Genomic DNA, 8022 nt, shown 5'->3' with positions numbered 1-8022 from the left:
TTTCCCTCAAACTTCCTCTTGTCTGATGATTGATGAAGGAATTTCCCCAACATCTTTCAAATTTAGGCTGTAGATACATCTCTGTGCTTTTCCCTGATGCTAGCCCTAACAGGCTCTTAATGGGACCATAGCCACGTGTTCACTGGTGTCATCTCCGAGTTGACACTTACATACAGGAACAGAATCGCTACATACTGGGGAGACCCCAGAATCTCCCCAAGGGCCAAGGATCCAGCTCCAGAGCTGTGTGAGTGGGAACAACACCCAGTGTCACCACCACCTGGCTCTTGGGAGGATGGAAACTGAGGGCCAGGAATTTGCCACCACAACTCCCAAAGAACCAGAAGTATCTGACTCTGCAGTTGTCACAAAAGCAGATCCCCCACACTTAGCCAAGTCCTGTCGCTGCTCAGTTCCAATCCAAATCTTTCATGGGTGCATCTGAATGGTGGGCCAAAGTTACATGCCTGCACTCCAGCTTCAAGGGATCCTGGAAAAGTGAGTTTCCTGAAATGCAGTGTGGGAAGGTAAAATTCACAGCACAGGATAGTACCAAAATGTTTGAAAGCTTGACAACATTGGCCTGCCCCAAGACCAAAAGATCACTAAATATACCATTTTAATTAAAAAAATACTTAGGTTACTCTAATTTTAAAAACATATATCTTGATGTGCTTCCTATCATCTAAAGATTAATATAAGCTGCTAAAATAACATAAGCCCTTTGCAAATCTTCGTGTTCCTTTCCTGTATTCATGTCATGCTATTATTTGCTACTCTTAGAAAACTGAAGATTTATATGCCTTTATTAAAAACCCAAAAAGTTAGTGGTTCATGACTCTGCTCTTTCATGTGCTTTTCTCTCCTTTCTGACTTGAAATCCCTGTTCATTGTATATGGTATGACATGCCAAACTGTGAACTATGCACTAGGGGGGATAAAAAGGAGCTTCTACCCTAGAAGACTTAGCAGGATAAGGGAAATATGTGAATAAACGGGATGGAGACCTCAAGCTACTACTGGCATAGAGTGGTCCTGTTGGGTGATCTGCTAGTTCCCTGTCCAGAGAACCATGTGGACCCAAAGAAGGGGGCCCCTCATATCTGTAGGGTGGCAGGGAGGAAGAGAGCCAAGTCAAGTATGGCAGGATCATATTTTCAAGTATAAATTCTAGGGAATTTTTTTGCTTCCTGATATTTCCCTCTCACTGTCTTCTCATATATACAAAAACACTTACAAACTCTATGGCCTTTCATCTTTCAAAGGATAAGTTCTCAGGGCCCAGCTCACAAAACAGGAGTTTGCACAGTGGATATAGGCTACAGACATCATTTGTTTGGCTCAAACACTATAACTTAGAGCTGCCAACACAAGAATGTTGACAATTTCATATAAGTTTTTCAATGACCAGCTTCTCTTAAAAAAAAATTTGGAACTTCTTCAAACTTCTGTCCCCTGTGTTTTAGGGCATCAATAAATTGGACCCAAATACTGGTTGCCCCTTAGATAGTCCCAGACCCCACCACTCCCTGTTGTTTCTTACATTCATTTTCTATGTTGTCTGCTTCATTCTTTTACAGTAACTAACTACCCAATAGGCATTTGAGTTTTCAATGTACACCTTAGGTTAACCAAGAGGTGTCCAGAGGGATTAAATGAGAAAAGAAGATTCTAGAATATAGATGAACATGAACAAGATTGGGATTTCTTATCCCATCATAGAATGAGGTGTTGCCTGGTAGTAAGTGAAATTAAAGAGCAGTCTTCAAATCCAAGAGCAGCAAGAATGCATCCCACCTTCATGGTCATAATGCTCAGGGTGTGCTGAGAATCCCCAAAGGGGTGAATGATTGCTTGTGAGTTTATAGTCAGGAAACATGGAGAACTTGGCCAAAACCGCCATGCCCCAAGAGTGCCTCAGAAGCATCAGATAGTGGTTGGAGCTATCGGGGCCATTAGAAAAAAAAAAAAACACAGATGCTTGTCACCAACCATTGATGACTGAACTATGTCCCCAAATGGGTTCCTTCACTCAGAGAAAGAAGGAAACTCCAAGAAGGACTATGATCAGGTTTCCACTAGCCTGATAGAACATGAGCCTAAAAGGAGAACACAGAAACAGAAATTGCTTTGAGTTGGAGAACAAAAAGTGACAAAACTTGCTCATCTGAGCCTCCAAGCAGTTGAGAAGGCTGCACGGAGGAATCTCAAGATAACTAGGTCTTTACCTTGAAGCCAGGAAAGAACGAATTTGAGAACAGGGTATTTGTGCATAAGTTCTGAATATTTGGAGAAGTGTCAGGACTTCCTCTGAGCTGTGGTCCAGAGGTCACGATAAGGCCTGGAAAGAGAAAAGTTTGGAGAGACAACCAAAAGTCCAAAGATAGAAAATAGAAAAGAAAATGGAATTTACCTGCAGGCAAGAGAAATAATTGAACAGAGCACTAGGTGGTCAGCAAATGGAAGTAGATGGAGAGGAAATGTTAAGTTCAATTTTAGACACACTGACTTGAGATATCTCGAGGATGAATGAGTGGTTTTGCCAATGGGCAGATGGACAAGTTCACCCGGAAATCAGGAAGAAAATTCATGTTGTCCATGTATGTATGAGAATCATCAACCTACAAATGGTCTTTGCAGTCATGAGAGAGGAGGGAATCATTTCAAGAGTATGTCAGGTGGGAAGCAAAGAAGGAGAGAATTATGAGGAAACCCTGTGTTTAATAGCAATCAGGGAAATAAGACCTGGCAAAGGAAGTTGAGAAAGGACTTGTTACATGGGAGGTGGCTGCTCTTTCCTAGAGAAAGAAGAAAAAAGAGATGGCAACAGTATGGCCATCTCATAGTATACTAGAGAAAAGAAATTTTCGAGAACTGGTCAAAAATCTCAAGTCAAAGGCAAGATCAAATAATATTTCTTAAAAAAAAGAAATGTGCATATTGGACTTGAAGACAAGACTCCAGGGATCTTATGGCAAGATCAACTCCAGTGGGTGGTGAGACACCATGTTGCTATGAGCTGAGAAGTGAGTGAGCAGCAGAAAAGTGGAGACCGTATATGTAGACAACACCAGAGATTTATCTGGGCTGGGTGGTGGGCAGAAGGGAAGAAAGACATGGATCTATAGCTGAAAAGGTTAGCGTTCTAGGAAGAGTGATTTGTTTAGGGTGGTAGAGAACTGAGTATATTAAAAGGAGTTATAGAAAAGTTCAAAGATGAAGAGAATTTTTTCCTTTGATTTTATTAAATAAGCATTATATAACATGTATTATGTGTAAACCTTCTTCTAATCACTTTATCAGTAATAAATTATTTAATCTTCATAACAGTGAAGTAACTACCATTGTTATCTCAAATTCTAGATAGGGAGGCAGTGACCTGGAGAAGTTAAGAGAGTTAAGAGAGAGATCAACCTTGGTTAACCTAAGGCATACATTGAAAACTCAAATGCCTAATGGTTACATTGCTGGACTCCCTCATGGTTGATCATGGTTCAAGTCTCAGACCCAGAGACTTGAAACTCACACCAGGTGCGTGCATGTGCATGCCCAAAATCCTGAGAGGAAAATGGAGGAGAAGGGATTAGAGTGTGGCCATCCCTCTGGGGGGTGATTTCTTGCTTTCTATCTCTCTGTCTCTGTCTCTCCAGCAAGCATATGTGTCCTATAACAAAAACCTCTCAAAAAAAAAAAAAAGAGAGAGAGAGAGAGAGCTGCCCAAGGTCACTCAGGTAAGAGAAGACGCTAGGGTCAAGTTCCAGGCAATGTCTCCAGAGCCCCTGCTTCTCCCAGGCCTTGGTGCTACATCTTGAGAAGTTGGGTAATCAGGTTCAGCCCTGGGAAGACAGGAAGAAATGGAATCCAAAGTGCAGGTGAGAATTAACATTAGATAGGAAAGAGCAGCCACCTCCTATGTAGCAAAAGGTTATGAAACGGTTAGGATCATGAGAAGGTTTTGTCCACTGACTTCTATTTATTTTTCTCTCAAGTAAGGAATCATCCCATTTATTGAGATAAAGGTGGAGGCAAAAAGAGCATACATTTGGAAAAAAGCAGACAATGGCTAGCCACTGTGCATAACCAGGAGACAGCAGGCTGGAGAAACATAACAGGCTGCTGGCCGTGTGGGGACCAGCTGAGACTGGCTCCACACCACATAAGCGTGATGGTTGCAATGGAGGCTGGCCACAGTCTATGCGGCCGTGTGCAAAATGAAATTGTGGGCACTGGTTTGAAAAGCAGGATTTTTTTTTCTGCCCACTAAATATACAAAAGGAAATGACTTTTTCCTTTCTTCCATAGTCTCTCTTTTTTTTTAATTGTATTTATTATTATCATAATCTTACTTATATTACATTGAATCACATATATCTTTACAGTGTATTACATTTCTTTGTCCAGAAGGAGTACCATGCATGTCAGTCAAGACAAAGACATTACTATCTACATCATCATCATCAAATAGCTAACCTGTTCTAGTGTTTGTTTTTCTTTTATAGCTTTTGTTTCTCATTGCACCCATTTTTCAGGGGCTTTTTAAAGACCTCTCACAGAGCAAAGTTATGATAGCATTATCTTATGCTGCATTCTCAGCCTCTGGGACAGACAAGCACAGTGTTGGAGGATAGTGGATAAACACGACAGAGATTCCTTATTTAGAGACAAGAGAGCAGTCCTCAAAGTATGGTTTTTACAGACCTTGGCTGCAGCTCATCACAGTGTCTATCCCCACAAGCCTACTTGTATACATATTTTTAAAATGTTACCTAAGCAGAAGCCATCAGGTGGCATAGTGGTTCAGGTGCTGGACTCCCACATCGCCAACTGTGGTTCAAGTCCTGGACCTATCAGCTTGCTTTCTCACTTTCCCTCTCTCTGTATCTCTCTGGTGAATTAAAAAAATAATAATAATAAATAATATTAAATAAATAATTATTTTAAAAATAAATAAATAGAAGACTGTAAGAACCTGGGACCTCTCCATGTGGGCCTAATGGTGTTACTGCTATGCCACCATCTGGCCCTTGTCCTAGTATTTTTTATTTGCTATTTAATGTTTCATTCCCTGGCATGACAAAACTCTAGATGACTGTAAAACTTCTCAGGGCCCTGCCTCATGACTCAGCACATGTGCCTATGTGACCCACTAACTCCTAGGTTTTCCTCTTCCACCCGCCTCAGGGCCCATGCCCCTTCCAGCAGAACTACTTCAAGCTACAGCAGATGGGCAACCCCCAAGGTATCAACCATCCTCTCCAAATGCTCTTGGTACCTTGGTGGTTGATAGGAAAGAAGCTCAGCACCTCAGTCACTGGCCGAACACACTGTGGCACTGCCATCTGGGCACAAGGGCAGCCATGACCATGGCCCACTGTGACATGACTGACTTAAACATCTGTGGGCAGAGTGGAGGGCAGGGAGAGGAAGGAGACCAGGGGAAGTGGGGATGGGAGTGGAATGTTAGAGTAGGGAGAGTGGGAAGTTCGGTACCTGGGAGGAAGGAAAGCAGAGAGGCCACAGGAGGCCCAGAACCTGCCTCCTCCAGGCTCCACATCTCCAAGTCTCCGTGCACATTGTGTTTAGCATGGTTCCATTCCTTTCTTTTTTTAACACAGATGACTGGAGAAAGCGGGAAGGAAAGAGGGGTATACATGGTTGTTAATGCACAGAATTATTTCTGGAAGAACAATATGTTCATAATATAGTTGTCTCTTGTGAAAAGGACTAAAAGACTAGGGCTATGGAATGAAAAGAAAAAATTGGTTTTCATTTATACCCCTTGCGTGGTTTAACTTTCTTAACCACAGGCATGAACTTTTTTAAAGTGAAACAATAAAACAAGTCACTGAAAGGCGACAAGGAGTGAAAGGCACACGAGCAAATAGAGTCACGGATTCTTCGCAGATTTGCTAAGACAAGAAAAGGATGCTTATGTTGACTGCAAGGGCAAAGCCTGGCGGAGGCTGTCCTTAGAATGGGTGAGACTTGCAGGTTTCTGAGCAACAACGAAGGGCCACGAGAAGGGAGATGCTGCACACCCAGGCCAATGGGAGACCGAGTTTCAGAGCTGTGTGTGGAGACACGGAGATGAAGAACTGACCTAGAGAATGAGGAGACGCGAATCTTTCCCTGGTACCGGAGGAAGAGATGTTGACATGGATGTAGGTGAATGAGTAGTCCGTCTGGGAGAGACCAAGACTGCCTCTGTTTTCTGTGAAGGCAGTGGCAAGGTCAGCATCTGAGAGAGGAGCAGTAGGAGGAAAATTATCTATTGACAGACATTTAGAAACAGCCTGAAATACACCAAATACATTTTCATTGCTTCTTTGTACTTTTTTTCTTTTTAAAATTCTCTATAGTTTTTGGGGGGTTTTTTGTTTGTTTTTTTTGGGGGGGAGGTGGGTTAAGAGATTGTCCTGGACTGTAGGTGAGCTGTATGGGAATGGGGAACCAATGGTGTAGCTCTGGCCCAGACCTCATCTCATATCCAGCACTGTCAGCTCATCCCAGAAGAGGGAAGGTTGGTCGTAGAGGCCACAGGCCAGGTGCAAAGAGCACAGTAGGTCTTCACCCTATCTCACCTGACCATAGCTTACAGGCCTGACTTATAAAGCGTGCCTCTGCTCCAGGCACCACTGTACTCTGGTCAGAGAAGCTTCAAAAGAAAACCCATGGAGGCACTGAGGGTACTAGCTTCTTGAGGGCATCGGGTCAGGCTGAACAACTTCTGTTGTGACATATCACAGCAGCCCTTCGGCAAAGGTTCTAGCACTCAGACCAACACGTCTGCCCCCTTCCCAGCCAGGAGTCTACCTCACCCAGACCCTAGGGTCCTTTCAGCAGGGTGTGCTCCCCAGAAGAGATCCCAGGTTCCAAAAACAAGTAATTGAGCATTCAACAGCACAGTTTTGAACAAAAACATGCATAGACACACAAAAACCCAAACACAAGATAGTTTTCTGCCTACCTTGAAGAAGTGAAGATTGGGAACCAGCAGTTAGCGTAATGGCTATGTCGCTGGACTCCCACGTAGTCGACCGCGGTTCGTGTCCCGGGCCCGGTGGCTTAAAACTCACGCCGGGCGCGTGGGCGTGCGTGTGCCCAAGATCCCCAGAGGAGAATGGAGAAGGGATTGCGGCGTGACCATCCCCCCTGGGGGGTGATTTCTCGCTTTCTGTCTCTATGTCTCTCTCTGTCTGTCTGGCGAGCGCACGCTCCCTACAGTGAAAATCTCTCAAAAAAAAAAAAAAGTGAAGATTAGGCAACCAGCAAAAAGAGAATCTGTGTGGTCTCTGGGCCCAAACAGCTACAGCACTTCAGAGACACTTACGTTTAGGCAAAAATTTCTATTCAAATCTTGTTGCTTACTCCCTACAACTCAGATAACTTTGTGTCTTTCTGTTACCAGATCAAACTAGGTACAGACCCGGAACAGTCACTCGCCACCAGAAAAGCCAAACTCTGACACACAAAGTTTGTTGAGGAGGCTTTATTATGGGTGACAGCATCCAGACGATAGCTAGGTCTGCTTCAAGGTTATTTATCCAAACATACTGGCATACTGGGAGAGGAGTTTCTCTCTGTTGTTGTTCTTTGTTTTTGTTTTTTGTTTTGTTTTATTTTGTTTTTGAGAGACTTTTGCCATAGGGTGCATGCACTTGACTGAGAGACAAAAAGATAGAAAGCTAGCAATCACGCCCTTGGGGGGATGGCCATGTCCCAATCCCCCTCTCCTCCATTGTTCTCTTGGGATTTGGGGCATGCATGCACAGGTGCCCAGTGTGAGTTTGAAGCCATCAATCCAAAACTCAAACCCCGATTAGCCACGTAGGAGTTCAGTGACATAACTGCTACACCCTCTCCTGGTCCCGGAGAAATGGGCTTTTACAGTAAAAACATCCCCATGCTAGTCTTTGATGAAGTTCATGTATGCAAATTAAGGATTGAAATTTGTGCAGCTATGATTGGTCAACTCAAGCAGCAGTACATTGAACCATTATTGAAGCTGGTACTGTTAGGATT

This window comes from Tupaia chinensis, unplaced genomic scaffold (assembly GCF_000334495.1).
Source record: "Tupaia chinensis unplaced genomic scaffold, TupChi_1.0 Scaffold148698_1, whole genome shotgun sequence".
Classification (NCBI taxonomy): domain Eukaryota; kingdom Metazoa; phylum Chordata; class Mammalia; order Scandentia; family Tupaiidae; genus Tupaia; species Tupaia belangeri.
The sequence above is the reverse complement of the archived record's forward strand: the minus strand, read 5'-3'. Positions refer to the sequence as shown.